This window comes from Arvicola amphibius, chromosome 10, assembly GCF_903992535.2.
Source record: "Arvicola amphibius chromosome 10, mArvAmp1.2, whole genome shotgun sequence".
In the NCBI taxonomy this organism is placed as follows: Eukaryota; Metazoa; Chordata; class Mammalia; order Rodentia; family Cricetidae; genus Arvicola; species Arvicola amphibius.
Genome location: NC_052056.1, coordinates 23,762,579 through 23,782,371, shown reverse-complemented (window position 1 = coordinate 23,782,371; position 19,793 = coordinate 23,762,579). Strand labels below are relative to the sequence as shown.

General features: G+C 38.1%; 1 protein-coding gene across 9 annotated transcripts in view; it reads left to right on the top strand.

The window, feature by feature from the left end:
- Robo1 (roundabout guidance receptor 1) overlaps window positions 1-19,793 on the top strand; it is a 374,498-nt gene that overhangs the window by 265,366 nt on the left and 89,339 nt on the right. The window lies entirely within an intron of this gene.

The window sequence follows — 19,793 nt, the reverse complement described above, 5'->3', positions numbered from 1 at the left end:
CCCGTATCTAGTGAGCACTGAAATAGCTTCTTTCTGTAAGTTTAAACTCCATTCAAAACTAGGCCAGCCTTAAGTTTTCCATATGGAATTCTTGCTCCCAAACCTCAATGAATTTCGGTGGAAATTGGTTACAAATGATCAGATCCAGAACCTGTTAGCTGAACTCGGACCTTCTCATTTCAAATGCGTTCGGCTTTCTATGAAGTTGCGAGGGAATCTGTGAGTAGCCCAGACTGTATTACCTCATTCAGTATTAAATAGGTCCGTGAGCATCAACGTTGGGTTGCTTTAACATGTTAGAATAATCAGCAGTGTACTGAAGAAAACCAACTTCCTGATTCAAAGATAGCTAAAAAGCATTCACGCAAAACCTGAGACATTTGGTCTTTTTCTTCCTTTGTGAAAAATATTAGTGACTACAAAGAGACTAATCAAATCGAATCCCTTTGGTAGCAGGAGGTGGTCACAACAAAGAATTTAGCAGTGTATTTTTTTTATTATTATTTCTATGTGATTCCTTTTAAAGCGGGAACAGTGGAGTCAGTTTGCATTTAAAAGTGATCTTGCTGGCGTAGAGGTGGTGGCTCATGCCTTTAATTCCCAAATTCTGGAGACAGAGGCAGGTGTATTGCTGTGAGTTCGAGGCCAGCCTGGTCAACAGAGCTAGTTCCAGGACAGCACGGCTGTTACATAGACAAACCCTGTCTTGAAAAACCCCCAAACCAAAATACATAAGTGATCCTCTTACAGTTAGCTACCTGTGAGTGTTTTATTCACAGAATTCAGGTAGGAAAATGGTGTATTACAATTATAAGTAAAATCACCTTAAATAAACTATGTATTATAAATGTAGCAAAATCACCTTAAAGAAACTGTGTATTACAAATAAAGTAAAAATGGCCTTAAATAAACTGTGTATTACAAATGTAGTAAAATCACCTTAAATAAGGATGGTGATTTGATTTTCACTTCCAATACAGAGAACTGTAATTCCAATCAATATCTTGAAAAAAAAAAAACCTTACTTGAGAATTATTTCTCTTTGTTTCTGCTGTATCTCTTTTGAAAGCAGAATCCTTTTTACTTATTACTTTTTGTGGTGTGGGTGGTTGAACCCAGTACCTCACTTGCTGCTGAATCACACCCTTCTACCCAGTTCTGCCCTGTTTTAAGTGCTCTCTATTAAGACATTCTCAGATAGTCCTTACTTGAGTCTAAGATTTTTCTGTGGCTTTTCTCTCCTTCCCTTTGTCCTTTCCTTCCACTCTCCCTTCCTCCTTCCTTTTCTTCATTTGTAAGTATATGTGTGTATGTGTATATGTGTGTGTGTGTGTGTGCATGTCTGTTATATGTTTTGTTGTAAGGTAAGTGTGGCGTGGTGCCTGCATTGTATATGTATATTGTATGCACATTGTGATATGTGTTGCAGTATCTGTGCATTTGTTGTATCTGTATCTGTGTTTGTGTGTGATCTGTGAGTACAAATGCCTGGTTTGTGTGTATGTGTATGTATTATGTGTGTGTATGGTGTGTGGTTTGTGCGTATTATATATGTGTGTTGTATGTAGAGTAGTGTCTGTGTGTGTGGTGTATGTGTGTGTATCTGCTTTTGTGAGTATGTGAATGTGTAATGTGTGTATATTTATATGTGTGTGTGGTGTGTGGTGTGCAGTTTGTGTGTGTTGTATGCTTGTGTTGTGTGTGGAACAGTATCGTGTGTGTGTACCTGCATATGTGTGTATGTGTAATGTATATTTGTGGGTTGTGTGTTTGTGCATTTGTAAATATGTGAATATGTGATGTGTGTTGTGTAGTTTGTGTGTGTTATATGTGTGTATTGTGTGTAGAGCAGTGTCTGTGTGTGTGGTGTATGTATTGTATGTGTGTGTATTATGTGTGGAGCAGTGTCTTTGTGTGTGGTGTATGTATGTGTGTATCTGCATTTGTGTGAATATGTGATGTGTATTTGTGTGTTGTGTGGTGTTTGTTGTATGTGTGTGTTGTCTGTAGAGCAGTGTCTGTGTGTGGTGTATATATGTGTGTATCTGAATTTGTGTGAATATGTGATGTGTGTTTGTAGGTGTGTTGTATGTATGTGTTGTCTGTGGAGCAGTGTCTATGTGTATGTTTTGTGTGTACCTACATGTGTGTATGTAAATGTGTGATGTGTGTTTGTGTACCTGCATGTGTGTATATGTGAATGTGTGATGTGTGTTTCTGGGTATTACCTCTATGCTTTGTACTTACTAGGCAATTGTTCTCCCATGGAACTAAATCCGGTCCCCAGGACTCTTTGAGCTTTACTTCTTAAATATTCTCTACTGTGCTTTAATAAATATTTGTTGAAACTGAAATATGAATATGCATTTAAACATCTGTTGAGTGGTTGAAAACAGCAAGGATGTATCAGGAGGAGAACCCAGGCAGTGCCTGGTGACTTGATCCTAGCTGCCAACAAACCCAAGCAGTAGTCCCTGGTGACTTGTTCCTCGCTGCCAACAGGAAACTGCATTGGTTCAGAGCTGGAGAAGCTCTGGTGTGTGATTCATTCTCTCTGTGGTCTGTGTTTGGAAGTAAGCAAAGGCACAATCATTGGGCTATTTGCATATTTTAATAACATATTGGATGTTTTTTGACTATTTTAAATGTATAAAGTAAAACAGACTGAAAAAATACATAGGAAAATCTAGAACTAGACAAAAATCCTAAATGTAAGTATCTTGATGTATATGCTCAGCCTGATTTGGGAGCTCATTACTGGAGCACAGAAAATTGTCTCTGTCTTGTTTCTCCATAGAGAAGTTAAAAAGAATAAGGAAATACTCTATGACTGGACAGAAATCATAAAGGACTTGAAAAGGTTTCAGTGCAGTTCTGGACTTTTCAGAACTTGAGAACGTATGTCACAAATAGTGGCTAAGATTGTGCTACAGCCCTCAAAGCCAGAGCTCCACTTGTGATCAGCCTATAAAGTACACACAGGCACGATTACTGAATATTAAGACCACTTGGGACACAACTTACTAATTTTCGGAGTATTTCTCAGAAGGTACCTGATCTCACCCCTGACTCTGTTAACTGGTAAAGTTGATCGCTTTACACATATGAAGATTCTCAGGCACTCTGTCCATCTCCCTGTGAGACTGAAGTGTTTCTCTACAATCCAGAGGCTAATAGGATTATTCATGAATAAACAACCTCCAAAACTCCTTAATATTCATGGCCCCTTCAGACATGGGTGTCCTGCTCAGGTCCCTCTCCTGGCACCACACCACCTGAGGTTCACATGCAACATTAGTTGTGTTGCAGCCTCGCACTAGCGCCAAAATAAATTGGGTACTAAATCAAAACATAGGTTATTTGTTATATATCTTCCATATTTCACTTGGAAAAGAAGTAAAATTTAGTGGTATTAGGAAGCTGCAGTCTGCAATACATTCTGTCATACCTCTATAGCTTATTCATCAATAAATGCCAAGAATATCTCAGTTTCTTTAACTTACATATCAAGTTGATATGACTTTGGAATTCTCTATCGTTATGTGGCTCAAGACTGAACAGTAATTTGATCAATGGAAGAACAATATCTGTTGTGTTAAATTAGGTATGCTCTTAACGTGACTAATTAAAGTGAGCAAAGTACCCTCTTTGGAATAGTGTTTCTGCTTCACTCCTACTCAGAAAATTTAGTTATGGAGACTCCAGAGTCCAACATCTTCTGGGTTATCTAACATTTACTTCCTGTGATTTTAAATCAGCAATTGCTTAATTGATGCTTAGTGTTTGTCTACAACTCTATTTTTCCCATATGGGTGTACGTGTTTCCTTATACATACAGACATATATACCGACCACCTACACGCTCCTTCAAGAATTTAATTTATAAACCTAAAAAATCCAAACAAAAGCTAGTACTTTTACACAAAAGATACGATTCAGTAAAATCTCAGGCTATTGCTATGGTTGAACACTAATGTCTCACTGGTGTTAGGACGGCTAGTTCTGTCTTGGTAGGAATGAATTATTTTCCAAGCAAGTGCTTAATATCGCATAATAGCCCCATCTTTTAGAGGAAATTATATTTACTGCAGTATTTATAACAACTTTATAGGTTGTGACATATCTATAAAACATAAAATCTAACCAGAAGAAAATAGATGCGTCGAGGCATTCTGCCAAGCTTTTAAATGCTATGTCACTGAAGCTGTTCAAATTTATGCCTCCCTTTGGTGTTTGAGAATGGTGCGACTTTTGTTTCATACTAATTTACTATCTTAATCGAAATGCATTACATTGTTTAGTGGCTGCTTCTCAGGTGGGCCTTGACGTTGTTCTTAGACTCGGACAATACTCATGTGAAATTAGATTATTTGTCTTGCTTTCAGTCACGATCCAAGGCTTTATTTTTAAGGTGGGTGATTCTTTTCCTTTGGTTAAAGTTAGAATTTTGGTTACTCACAATGAGCACGTCTTCAAACTATTTTTTAAAACATCGAGAGAAAACAAATGTTTCTTTTTAATGTATTATTCCAAATAAACCTTTTATGATTTATAAATTACTTGCTTCAATGACAGTCGTGGAGATAGCCTTTCAAAATCATTTCCCTTTTGAGGACTACTTTTACAAAACACACACAGACAGGACCGCTTAGAATTTAAATTTCTAATTTACTCATTTCCAACTGTGCCCTCGGCACTGAAGATTCTTTTGCTTGAGCTACTCATTGCTTAAACAGGGGCAAACTGGTTAGCGTTATTAATCTTTCCACTCTTAGCAACTTCCCAGATAAAGAGGCTCTTATTACTGTCACAATTTTATTTCCATAGTGAACCTGTGGCTCTATCAGCAAAATGATCATGTTCCCATCGCTGTGTGCCATCAGTCACAGGAAGCCGAACTGAATGTTGACGTCCACACTCTGGCCATTTCCTATGCAATCGCCTTTTATCTCCCTGAGTTAAACCATTAGGAAAATCTAATCCCATATTTGTGCATCTCTCTTACAATAGGAACTAAAAGATGCTCAGTTCTCCTGTTTCTCCTGAGGCCTGAAGGTTGCACCACTCGCGCGCAGGAAGCTATATGATGTTATCTCTCTTTGTACCCCACTGTACACTTCCCAGGCTTCTCACAGAAACCAGTTCCTCTCCAGTGCTGAGACTTGACTGCTTTGCTGCCCTTTCTTGGGTCTGTGTTAAGACAAAAAGCAGGTGCCAAGCCTTGCCCAGCCAGGTGATACTCCTTGATCACTACAGAGATTCAGTAATTTCAGCTCCTCTATCAGAAGTGGCTGCCCATTCTCCTCCCTTGATCTAAAATCATACCGTTCTCTCAAATCCACTGCTTAATTTTAAATGTAGCATAATTGTATTGCCACCTCCCTAAAATTCATTGCCGGCGTATAATAGCAATGTGAAAATTAATTGTGAGAGGGGTATATGCTCTATGTTATTCCATGGAATTATATTGTCTTTTGCCTCTCATAGGTATTTATGGCAAGTCTATAATGAAGGAGAAAAGTACATCCTCATTAGGATTGATTAGCCGGTGACAGCTGCTGGAAGGCTGCTCTTTAGGGTGTGAGATTGACATGAAATGGGGAGACACAAAGGCATGGGGGGAAAAAAGGCCAGGCTGTCTTTGGGCTGACTTAAGTGCTACTAATGGGATGCATCCTAGACCCTTTTTCTTGCTGCTGAACTGCCTGTGTCAAGCAACACGCTTTGTTAGAGTGTCTCAGGTGCTCCAGTTTGTGATTGACCCCTTCTTAGTGCCCCAGCGAACTAGGAACTGGTGAGAATTTCAACTTTCAGTAAAGCACGAAAGTTGTCAGAGGCTTATAGGAGCCTTGGATTTTCTTCTGTCTTTGCCATGAACAGTAGAACAGTAAAGCTGTGACTGTCCAAGGGCAACTTCCCATGGTCCTCTGCTTCCCTTGGAGATGCAGCCTACAGTCCCATGCAGAACACAGTTTAGAGAAGTCACACCCTTGACTCTCCTCCATCCCCACATCTTACCCCAGACCAGGAACTGCAAGCTTCTACACCTTCGCCTTTTAAACGTTTCTCAGCATTGCCCCCATCTCTCTTGTCTTCTTACCTTTCTCTAATGCAAGTATCTGACCTCTCTCTGAAACTGCAGGGCTCTAGCAAGGTTCTTTGTCTCCATTTTATTCTGTAGACTCTTTCATCTTTTGCATATCCACCTATCTAAAACACAAATCCAGTTGTGTTAGTACCTTCCATTAAACTTATCGCAATTCCCGTCTCTCTGTAATAAGATCCAAGCCTATTTCTTAGACCAAACTACCTGCTTGCTCCTACCTTCAGTGAAAGTTACTGTATCTTTTACTTAGGTTGGTACAAAAGAAATTACAGTTTTAGACCATGAATTTTAAATCATGATCATTAGGCTCAAATACATTGTTATCAATCAAAACAGGAACCACTGCAATCAACACTATTGTCAAGAAGGAATATTTGCTTTATCCCTGTAGCATAAACATCCATGCTTTGGAATTAGATGGACTCTTTGGCGTTGTGGAAGTACTGTCTCTGAAAAAACTAAAAAGTTCTTAAGATGCTTGAAGACATAATAGTTGGTATCTAAAGGGTCAGGGGACCATGTCAGATGAGGCAAATATTCATAGGCCAACTTCATTTTTGAAGCATTGGTTGTATGTTTGGGCATTGGCCTGAAGAACTGAACTCTCTCTGTTGAGCGGTGTGAGCGATGGGATTACAGTTTGGAGCATAGCTCATCATAGCTGAGCATAGTTCATACTCATTGGTTTCTCCTGGGCTAGAAAGCTGTGCTGAACCAGACCTCCAGCAGATCACTGAACTGTGACCATGACCTCTTTTGGTGCAAGTTTCGCTTTGGAGTGTCTTCTCAGGTCAGTCACTGTGCCACTCATCATAGACAATTCATTTAGTTTCCTGTAGCATGTCACAGTCCCCTCAAGAAATAATGCATCACTGTTGTGTAGCATCAGAAAAGACAACAGTTCTAAACAATTTTAAAGGGGAAAGTTGGGTCAGTGCATGAGGCGCCCACTGTTTCAGCTTTCCAAGTGGCTTCAGAATGCCAAATGACCATGGGATGGTTCACATTAAACTCCGTGGCAACTGCTTGTGTAGTTGTAAGGGGATCCAGCCTCAGTGATATCATTTGGTTCTTGTGAACTTGTGAGGGCAGCTCACTGTGCTTCTCCCCTTCATAGCTCCCCTGTTGAGTGAGTGCAAACTTCCTGAATCACCACCTCGGGGCACTTGCATTGGCAGTTACTCAGTCCAATGCCTGGCTGATGCCGAAGGTGGTTGCTTCTGCTTTAGAACTCATTTTGAACTGGAAAGCCAAAAAAAAAAAAAAGACCCCAATTTGCAATTTATCTAGCATCATTTCGATAGTATAACACAAATGTAAAATCAATACTAAATTATAAGCATTAAGTAAACGTGCAGTGAGAAATGGCACATTAAACTGATGACTGAAACACTTTTGTTGTTGTTCTTCCATGCACAGGTTTAAATGCCAACCTCTTCTAGAAATAGCCTCACAAACACCCTTGCTGTTACTAACTAGCTGGGTAGCCCTCAACGCAGACAAATTGGCACACTTAATGAAGCACCGTGGCTACAAAAATGCCATCTGTGAGTGTTAATCAGTGGAGGCCCTGTTACCTGTCACCTGGGCACGCTAACAAACTTTTCTGAGTGTTCGTGAGTGTTCTTATCTGTTGACAAACAGATAAAAGAACTTAAGATCATCAACAGTGAAACTCTTACAAAAGTCAAGGCAACAGCAGTGACTCTGGTCATCTTTCTCATCTTCTTAAGTGTAGATGGAGCAGCGGGGCTGCGTCCCACCACCCGGCTAGCTTTACACCCAAAATAATTACATGGAAACTGTATTCTTTTAAACACTGCCTGGCCCATTAGTTTCAGCCTCTTCTTGGCTAATTCTCATATCTTGCTTTGACCCATATTTAGTAATCTGTGTAGCACCACGAGGTGGTCGCTTACCAGGAGAGATCTTAACCTGTGTCTGTCTTGGAGAGGAGAAGCATGGCAGACTGCCTATGGCGACTGCCTGAAGTGTCTGCCTTCTCTCTCCCAGATCTGTTCTGTCTACTCTGCCTACCTAATTTTCTGTCCTATTAAAGGGCCAAGGCAGTTTCTTTATTAACCAATAAAAGTAACACATAGAGAGATGACTCTCTTCCATCACTTAAGAAGCAAAAAAATACAAAACAAACAAGAAAAACCTCTTAAGATTTGTCAGATTGCTTGTAATTTTCACCCTATATCCATAGAGGTTTAAAACTCTATTAGATGGTTAATAGAGAGTGTGGTCATTGTCTTGTATTTTCTTCAGTGAGCATTATTTTTGTCCCTTTAGTCAATTTTTGACCCTTAGTCCTTAGTATGTATTTGGTAGAGTGTTGAGGGCTTTGTTAAATCACTGCTGCAGAGAAGAGTGTATGGGGACATTAATTGCACCATCTTTTGGAACATTGCACTTGTATTGAAAGCTGACTAAATAAGTGACTGTATTTCTGAGCCTTGTATTTCTCATCAGTAAGATGGGGTGAGTTGTTCCCTTATTGGACAGTTGGAGAGTTTAAGGAGCCAGCGGAAGTGCAATGCTTCAGAGAGAGTGGGAAGTCAGTTGTGCTTTCTCTGGTGCATCTTATACATGGCAGCCATCACTTTGCTATCTTTGGGATTCTCAGCTGCTTATCAGTAGTTACATGAAATAATTAAACTGTGAGTCATATGTGCAAGTGCAAAAATGTTTTATGTAGTCATATATACAGATAATCCTTCTCAATAAAAATTAAATATCAAAGCTTGGAACTTAATCAGTTTACTCGTTTTCATTACACAAATGTGTAAATATGATTCTTTTTACATGTAGTATAGTGATTAGATTTCCTAGCATGACCAATGCTGCTGATGTAGATTCAAATTAATAATACTGAATTTCTTCATTTTTATTACATAAAATCAATCTATGTATTGTATATGTGTACTAGGCCAACTGAATGAACTAGAAATACGTGTATATTCTCAATATCTGCAGGATTGTAAGGAAAGCTGTCTGTGCTGGATATGTTCAGACACTTCTTATCAGCATTGTTTAATAGTAAAATGTATCTACTTTTACTGTAATGGTATTAAAGTAATATAGAGGTGAATTATAGTACAGGAGATGAATATTTATATGCAAATGTGATACTATTTTGTAAAGAATTTGAGAACCTTTGGATTTGATATCCATGTAGCTAATGGAACCAATGCTATAATATACTGAGAGGTCCCTACTTAGAGGGACAGTCCCTGGCTATACCAGTAATATAATGTGGCTTTATAAATTGAATCACGAGGTATAAGCCACCAGGAGAAATCAGTATCCCTAAACCTGATTGATTTCTAATACAAAAATAATTTTGAAAATAAGATGATATGGGTCTTGTATCTTGTATCACATGTGGCCATTTGAGAATCTACTAGAAGGTTATTTCAGAATACAAAGTTACAGTAAAAACTAAAGTCATTGTTTAAGTAAGAAGTAGTTTCCTGTGGATTATAGATTTTTACTCCCACAAGTATATTACAAAGTTTAAAACTTTCTTTCAGAAACAAATTCTGGGCAAAGGAAGACTTGAGTGATCAGTGTGAGCTTTTCATCATGAAGCACACTGTCTGCCGCTTTAGCAACACATAAGATCTTTGTGTAAGGGGCTAATGCAGCCTTTAGAGCACATATGATATCTAGTATAAAAAATAAAAAGAAGAAAAAATCTGAAGCAAGACCTTCAGGTTGGAGTTTCCTTTCTTTGATGTAGACTTCATTTAAATCACTTGTGGGTATAGTTCCCTTAAATTGCTGATTTCACAGAGGTTGGCAGCATAATAGTGCATTGTGTCTGACCATTAATGTGGTTATTTGAGCCAAAGCCAAAACTAATAGTGTCAGGGGGCCTTTTTGCAGGTTCAAGTTAGGTTTATGAGAATCAGGATCCGGGTTCAGAACTGTGAGTCCATCAACATTTTGGTGAAACACATTGTGAACCCTGCAAAGCTTTACCTGTTGACTCTCCCTTGATATAGATAAGGGACACTTTTGCTAGACTGCGACAAGATACAGTAAGCTGGTTTTTGCAGGGATGATTTTTAAGAAGTTAACATGTCCAAGAAAGTTAGCTTGCTACAATAAACAGAGGGGTTTTTTCTTGGGGGGGGCGGTGAGAGAATTAAAACATACACACGCATAGACACACCCTACAACCTCAACAGTAGCAACATTTCCTGTGTGTATTACTACTCTTAAAAATGATGAATTCATGAATCTTATTCTAAATACCACCTTTGTGTAATTGGCTGTGTACTTACCTTGGCTCTTCCTTACTTGTTTTGTACGTAAAGATAATGACTTTTTTTTAATGCAACAAAAATCTAGAGAGGGTAAAGGAACGAGGTTTCTGTCATAAAATACAAAACATTGAAAGGACAACATGCAACATCACTTTGCACAAAATCTATATTACCAATAAGCCATTGTGAAGAAGCTGAAAAGAAAATGCCATCATCAGAGGTTTGATGATGTCTCCATACAATTTAGCAAGAGAAAGATTTATGAGACTGACTCCGCCGCCCAACGTTTCCGACCCGTGGCATAAGTAGGATGCTGAACACCCACTTCTGCTCTCCGTTTTATTTATTTCCCTGCCCAGTTCTTGGTTATTTTTTTTAACACTATTCCTGAGATTGAGACCCAGCAGCATTTTGGATTATGAAGTTGTTTTTTGTTTTGTTTTGTTTTGTTTTTGTAAACTTCTTTCTTCTGGGAGCGATGACGAGCTCCTGTGTGTTCAGATGACGAGGAGGCCGCTTGTTGGTTCCCAGCTGCTCAGCCCCAAAATAATAACACAGAAACTGCATTATTTCAATCACTGCTTGGCCCATGAGCTCTCACTTCTTATTGGCTAACTCTTACATATTAATTTAACCCATCTCCAACTCCTTTAATCAATGCATCACCATGAGGTCCTGGCCTATCAGCAAAGTTTCAGCGCGTCTGTCTCCAGTGACAACTCCATAATTTTCCCTAAACTCTGCCTTCCTTCTCACAGCATTCAGTTTAGTTTTTCCTGCCTACCTTTATTCCATAAAGAGGCCCAATACAATTTCTTTATTCACCAATGGTATTCACAGAATACAAAGGGAAATCCCATATTACTCATGTTCTTAAACTTTAAAGAAATAGGTGTTTTACCCTAAGGATGGCTGAGAATTTAATGCTGTCTCACATGTGAAGGTACAGGATGGATGTCAGTTATTTAAATGAAAGTGACGTTAAGACTCTAAACTAATCAAGAGAAGAGCTTTTCAGCAGTTGCCTTCCTATGGATAATTTGAAATGTTCTCAGTGTCCGTGCCAGCAAATATTTGAAGAAATCCATAGAACAGTCAGAAAGGAGAATAATCAGGCATGAGATGGTCCTGTGACAGGTTATCTTTAGCCCTGTTCTGATAAAAAGCACATCCCAGGCCTTCCATGGTGTTCCTAGTCTCACATGTGACTATCCTTCGGATAGTAGTAGAGTAGGTAGTCTGCAGCCCCGGCTGTATGGATACGTAAGTGAGCCACTGTTTCTAGTAAACAACATTCACAAATAAAGTTGTCAACATGGAAGTATGTAATTTGTGCTGCAGATCTATAGTATGTGAATTACTGAGTCTTGGAATGAAAGTGGTGGAAATAAATGACTTTCTTTGCTCGGTCATTGACCGACAGCCCTCTGTGAAATGTTTCATTCCTTGAAAATAATCTCATAGAATTTTGAAACTTAGACTCAGTAAGGTTGTGTTTTGTTTGAGATGATTAATTTTAAGTCAGGTTGGCTTAGTGTACTTTATCTAGAACACCATACATAAATGAAGTGATTGGCATTAGTTATTATTTAAAAGAATTTTCATGCTGAGAATAATTAAGGAAATTTTCTCTAATAAGGAACCTTAAATAAAATTATAATACTAAGTAATTGAAATTTTGAAATTTTATTCATCTATATTATTAATTTTTTTGTTTGCTATGATTTCAGCTATTTTGATAGATATACACAGTAGTGATTAAGAGTAAAGACTATAAGTTATTTTTAGGTCTAAAGAGACATTTTAGCACATTCCAAACATCAAGTCATTATTAAAATAGTTCCATGTGGCTTTGTAGTATCTGGTGTCTTTTCATTGTTACTCCAGCAATTTCAAAACATGAAGTGATTTTAAACTTTCTATTTTTAAAAGGGCTCTGTATACAGTTTAAATGAACATTTTAAAATACTTTACCTAAAGTTTGCAAAAAGTGGATTAGCATGCCGTGAGCAGTTTCATTTGATTTTTGAACCTCTTATGAATTGATAGCTTGTGTGCCAGCATAAACACACCTGCAAAATATGCTAAAATAAGTATAAGACAAAATGAGGCTGAGTAATTGCTTTGTAACATATTTATAAGGGTAGGAAAATCCATAAATGGTTATTAAAGTTAGCTTAGGGACATTCATTTTGTGTGGTCGATGCTGTTGCTGGAGACTTTGGAGTGCTGCACAATTAAACCTGATAGATGGACCAATTTACAAAGGTGGTTTAGCCAAGTCAACTCTGTGGATGGTAGAGCAGTTATTTCAAACAGTACCTTTTAAGTCATTAGTGCATAGAGGAGATATGCTTTTTCACTCTCAGAACTATAATTACTAAACAACGGTGGTTTGACTTATATTCCTAAGGAGTAAATGCTTAAATAATGTAATTCTGTGCTGGGTTTTGGGAAACTTAATGGCAGCCATGTTTGCACACTTAAAAATCATTTACTCTGGTACTAGCATTAAAAATTAGGGAACTGAGACCTGATAATCTTTTATATTAAATTGCAGACTTGGATGATAAAGATGGATCTTTTGACTACATATCTTAGACCCTTGAGGTGATTGTTTTAGATGGCTATATCCTGTCACTGTTCTAAATGACTCTTTGGACATTTTCCCAGGAATGGAATGACAACCAACGCAACTCACTTATGTTAGCCATCCTTTTTTACAGGTCAAAGGTAGTTGGTATCTAAAGCAGTCTGTCGGAGGTAACTTACATATGATTTTCAGATAGTTTTGTTGTTGTTGAATGATTGTGTGTAGGTCATTCATGAAGCAAGCATCCCAAAACCAAAATTATATCAGTAATGGTTTAACATTATTTTTTTACAAACATATGATACCATGTGATCATAACAGTAAAAAAAAAAAAAATGTTAAGAGCTGGAGAGTCCTGAATTTCAGTCCTTTTCTTACCTGACAGGTATACTTTACCAAGTGATGGAGCTTCATTTTCTTCCCCTGGCACTACTGGGATATTGACTTATTTCTGACAGCTGCTGAGGTTTCTAATGTACTATCAGATACACAGTTGACACTGATGGCTCTTTATTATTAACGTGGGAGCCAGAAGTTTACACAATTTTTACAGGATCACGGACCTGATATCTTGTGGAGGTCATCTCCGTCCAAATTGTCAGTTGGAGAACAGTTATCATCAGCCATGGTGGACCAGGCCTTCCAGGAAGTGTGCCATTTAAAGATAGGCCTCACCATGTGTGGATGAACATGTATCCCAGCATGTTCCTTGTACTTAGGAAAAGTACTGTTACTTGGGAAAGGCCGACAGGTAGATGGAAAGTGGGAGGAAGTGATGCATGCTGTGAATCCAGAGTATGAAGAGTGGGTTCATAAGTGTATAGGGAGCATGTTTTCTCCTACATGCTAGGGATGCTGCTATTTGTACATCTTTAATAGGTATTTGCCATGTAGTAACACCTACCACTTGATAAACTCAAAAGGCCAACAGCATTGATAAACACTTAGTTTCCATAGAGAATGCAGGCAGACATAATAATCACACAAGTGTGTAGTTTTAAACTAACATAAGTGTTATAAGTGCAAGGTTGTTGTGGGAAAATATAACACCCATAGGATGTAAAATCAGGTTTACAGGTAGTATGTATCTTGGAGTGTTTCTTAAATCTTGAGCCAAGATCCAAAGAGTGGATTGGAATTAAGGAAGCCAGGGGAGAATCCTAAGGTTCTACTGTAAACAGAGATGGAAGGGAGATGGAGTGCGGTGCACTTCAAGTCAAAAAGGTAGGAGCCACAGGCAAGTGCCTTAAGAAACCATCAGAGTGCCAAACAGCCAGGCATGCAGCTGTTAATGTTAAGATTAAGAGCATTGGGACTATATTGAAAGATTTTAACACCAAAATTACAGATCTTGTTGATCTTGTTTTGTTTTAATCAACATGATTTTATTCGAGATTAGATTACTAATTCAGGTTAACAGTCTGATTGGTTTGACAATTAGCAGTGTCAGTTGGGCCCTATGGGGGAATCTTTCTGATATTTTGCTAAATGGGCAGAAACTACTAATGTGGGATTTACCTCTGAATGCTGTGAATACCATTGGTGAATAAAGAAACTGCCTTGGCCTGTTGATAGGGCAAAACTTAGGTAGGTAGGGGCGGGGGGACTAAACTGAATGCTGGGAGAAAGAAGGGTGGAGTCAAAGAAAAGCCATGGAGCTGCTGTGGGAGACAGATGCGCTGAAACTTTGCTGGTAGGCCACGACCTCATAGTGATGCACAGATTAATGGAGATGGGTTAAATTAAGATGTAGTTAAATGTTAGCCAGGTCTTAGGTACTTTGCCCAGGTCTTAGGTACTTTGCCCTGTACCTAAGACCTGCCAACCTTGCTGAAGGTTGGGGTGTGTTGTTTGTTAGGACATTCTCAGATAAGAGTTAAACAAATGATCGTAGTCTGCAAGGATTCCCGGTTCTGTCTGGCACGCCTGGCATCTCAGACACATCCCTCCTTGTTTTGGTGGCTGTCCTGTGTGCTGTGGCTGAGATCTGTGGATTTTGTCCACTGAAGACTGGGAGCTCTGCCTCATCCCCTTCCTCCCACGTCAGTCCTGACAACCAAAATTGCCTCCAGAGCCGTTGTTCTACAGAATGACATGAGATGTATTTGATCAGAGGCAAAAAGTTCACAGTGTCCTCTGTATCCATTAAATACATTCTAAAATATCGCTTTTATTCTCTCCATTTTTATGTCTGCAGATTTGAAAGACATAATGACAGGCTTTTATGTTAAACTCAATCCTTTCTCCCCCAAAGAAATGATACCTCATATTGGAGTACCTGGAGGGCTTCTGGCTGCTAGTGATACCATCATCATTCATGTAGATTTGTGATTGTAGTTCTCACACACCAATGACAGGCTTCCTTGCTTCAAATGAAGATGGCTTCATTACTTGAAAACTATTTCTGCTACATAGCCAAAAATATACTTCTTCCTCAAGGCTCTGTGACTTTCCAACCCATTCATGTTCTTCCGCAATGAGGATTTTTTTTGACAGTTCTAGTCTGTCAGTCCTGTTAACTGAGCGCTATCTACTGTAGAAGGGTATGGGAATGAAATAACACAAATTTAAGGATCCATTAGAAATTAGCTACTTATAATAAAAAAGTACTATTAAGTAGAAGAATTTGGAGTAGAGGTGATTTCATTTATAGTCCCATGCAAGCTACTGTTCTCTTTACTAATAGCATGGGTCCTACTGTGTGTATGCTTGCTTTACCTCCCAACCTTCTAACGAACTACCAGGAGTTTCAAATATGTGAATTTTTTCTCAATTCCATGTCAGTCTTCTACATTCTCATCCCTCTACCCGCTCAGTACTAGGGATAAAAACCTAGACTAACAGAGAAATCCCCCAATAATTTATTAAACCTAAAAGGATACACTAACATATATTTGCCATTATGCTTCAGGTAATGGGTATTAATGCAAAAATACAGAAATCTAATCATAGTGTAATACATAAATATTTTATTTTTGATAATTTTTCGGATAATCTCTAAACTTAGCGTAGGAATTATTAATGTAAATTTCTTCATCAATTAAAAATGATATCAGTAGGATGTAACATGAGGGCCGGGCTGCTTAGGGTTTCTGTCCCATCCGGTACCCCACAGCGGGCAAGTCCCAAAGAAAATCACACAGTCTGCATTACTTATAAACTGATTGGCCAGCCGGGTGGTGGTGGCGCACGCCTTTAATCCCAGCACTCAGGAGGCAGAGGCAGGTGGATCTCTGAGTTCGAGGCCAGCTTGGTCTACAAGAGCTAGTTCCAGGACAGGCTCTAGAATCTACAGAGAAACCTGTCTCGAAAAAAACAAAAACAAATAAACAAACAAAAAAAACCAAAATAAACAAAAAAAAAACTGATTGGCCCATTAGCTCAGTTTTCTTATTAGCTCTTATAGCTTATATTCACCCATTATTCTTATCTATGTTAGCCACATGGCTCAGTACCTTTCACAGCAGGGTAAATCACACCCTGATTCTCCAGTTATCTGGACAGGAGTAGGGGGAATGGGTTTCCTCCTTTCTAGCATTCTCCTGTTCTCATCGCCCCTTCTACTTTCTGTCTGACTGACCCACCTATACTTCCTGCCTGGCCAATCAGCATTTATTTAAAACGTGATTGACAAAATACAGACAATTCTCCCGTACCAGTAGGACAAAATTTTTATATTTCACAAGGCTTGAATCCAGGGCCTCACACATGCTAGACATACATGCTACCATGTATGTAGCCACAAAGCTTCATCTTCAGTCACTATAAACAATGTTTCTGAAGACCTTTTAAAAGCAAACTTTATGTCTGTGTAGATGTCATCTATTTGGCAACCTCTGGAGCAGGATGAGATCTCCAGCTTTGACACTGAATGGCCACTTCAAAATCGCAGCCTAGCAAATGCTGTAAGATTCAAATTGTCCATTGCTTTGTTGCCTACAATATTCTGTTGAAATTGCTGTTGGTAGATAGAAGCAAAGTACTTTTTCAGACCCTTAAGACATCAAAATCTACAGGCAATTTGTAGGTCATTGGCCCTTACTGGTATCTGCTGCTTTCCTATACTTTTGCCTGAGTTGTTCATGCTATTGTCTGAAGGATGGTGTCCTTTGCCATGCAGAAGCTTCTCAGTTTCATGAGGTCCCATGTATTAGTTCTTGATCCTAGTGACTGTGCTAACGGTGTTCTGTTCCATTGAGTTCAAGGCTATTCCCACTTCTATCAGGTTCAATGTATTTGGTTTTATGTTGAGGTCTTTGATCCATTTGGAGTTGAGATTTGTGCATAGTGATAAGCAGGGATCTCTTTGGGTTCTTCTACATGCACACATCTAGTTCCACCAGCACCATTTGTTGAAGAGTTTGTTTTTCCAGTGTCTTTCTGGCATTTTTAAAGCGAAAAACAAATAAACAGGTGTCTATAGGTCCATGGATTGATGTGTAGTCTTCAGTTTGATCAACCATTTTGATTCTGTGTCAATAGCCTACTGTTGTTAGGAGGAAAAAAAGCAGACATAGGGATTCTCTGAGGCCTTCAATTAGAAGGAGGCACTGAGAAGAGTGAGAACCTGAGAGTGAAGCCTCTCATCCTTCTGTGAGGAACTTCATCAGATGATGACTGACAGGAGCCACGTCACTCTGCTTTCTAAGGATCTCTTGACATAGTGCACAAACAATAGTGTGACTGCCCTTTTTTACAGAAAGATCTCAGGTCTCTGAATAGAAAAATAAGATTGTTTGACTTGACTCTCAAGGGAAATAAAGAGGAAAAACATGCATGTCTGAAAGTCTTAAAGAAATGTGCATAATTAATATTTTTGAAGAGAAATGTAAGAATTATGGTTCTGCAATACTAGTAGAAGAAAGTGAAGGGAATGCAGAATTTATTTACTTGTTTGGTTTTTTTTTTTACTGACACTAGAACAAATGAAATATAGTGTGAAATATAGGTGGATTTTTATTAAGGTAATCTGAACCATTTCCTTATAATCATGGTTGTTAAAAGTTTAAGTGTTCCATCAACCAAATAAAGTTTTCCCAAGGTTTTTTATGCTTTTTGTTTTTTATGATGTTCTTAGATAACATTCCAGGTCTTGAATAGGCCATAAGAATTATCACTGGTCATTGATACAATATACAAATGTTTAACATGAGGTTCTTATATGCGATCCATTCTGCTCCTATGGATTATTAATGCAACTATAGGAAAGACAATACACTTTACATTTTAAAGGGGTGGCTCCCAGTAACCATATTGCTCTTAATAAATTCTTTGAATATAAAGAATTTCAAAATATATAAGCATATATAGAAATTATTTGTCTAATGTCCTAACTTAGTTACATTATTCTGATGAGATCAAGTCTTTTCACAGATTCATCTTTGAGAGAGCTCTACAACTTTTTGTTGTTTCAAAGAAAATTTAGCTGACAGTTTCTCAGATCATTTCTTTTGTAACCCCAGAATACCCTCCTGCCATGTAAGGCAATCAGTTTAAGATATTAAGAAATATAATATTGATCTTTCCACCCTTTTTGATTCCAGAGTTTTTAAACTCTTCTAAATAATGTTTATTTTCTTCTACAACGGCGATGGGCTTGGACTCTTCAGCATGGACGGGCTCACTGTGAGCCTTGTCAGTTTGGTTGCTCACCTTCCTGGACTTAGGGGGAGTTGGGAGGACCTTGGACTTAACATAGTGAAGGGAACCCTGATGGCTCTTTGGCCTGGAGAAGGAGGGAGTGGGGGTATGGGTGTAAGGGAGGGGAGGGAAGGGGGAGGAGGAGGGGAGGAGATGGAAATCTTTAATAAAAAAATGAGAAAAAAAATCAAAACTAAATTTTTGCACATGTTCAGTATTTCTGACTCCCTTTAAATTGTTGCATATGTTACAAAATAATGGACAAGAAAACTTGTTTTTCTACTTTGTTACTGCACAATCTCAAAGCAGCATTCCTTGTCTTTGATTTAGACATCAGTGACATGCATCAAGTCAAATTAATTTCAGTTTGGAAACTATTTATTTAAATGAAGTGTATTGTAGGTTTCTACAAATCATGGTATGTGACACTCTTCTGCATTTGAAAGCAGTGACCTTTATATCTGAAATAAAGAAACAGAGTAATTGCTTTCTGTTAATTTAAATCAATATCATTGCATTAAAAATCATCCTGTTTCAGCATTGAAAGTGAATAATATGATTGTGGGTTTTAAAGAGTATGCTTTTCCTGTTTACATAATGTCTTCATTTTTATAGACATATTCTCAACAAAAATATGTAAGCATATAAACTCAGTATATTAATTTTAGTAGTCTTTCAACTCAACTAATGTTCATGGACCAGTATGACCTACCTGGTGTTCGTCAGAAATGCAGATTCTTAGACCACACCCTGATCATTAGAGTCCTTCTCCATTTGTATGGAGGTTATTTGTAAATATCATCAAGTATGAGCAGCGTGAGTTGAGTGGAATATCGTTATGAGTGTGAAACTTACAAAAGATAAACCTATTGATGGCTCTCTTTGGAATTTAACATTTTTTTATCTTTAAAATGATGCTAATTCTATTTTGTGTAGTATTAGCAGCTATTATTAATAATACTTTAAAAAAATCCATTACATAAAGAATATTTTACCTGGTAGAAAAACATAAAACTGTTAAAAGATGCTTTATAATTTGACAACTGTCAGTCCATTGCAGTTCTACCGTTTTTTCCACAATAGAGATTTCAAGATTCATGTCTGTTTTTCCTAAGTTATTCATGACTGTGCTCGAAATGCTAACAAATATTCATTCATGGATAGTGTGATCAGGGCATCT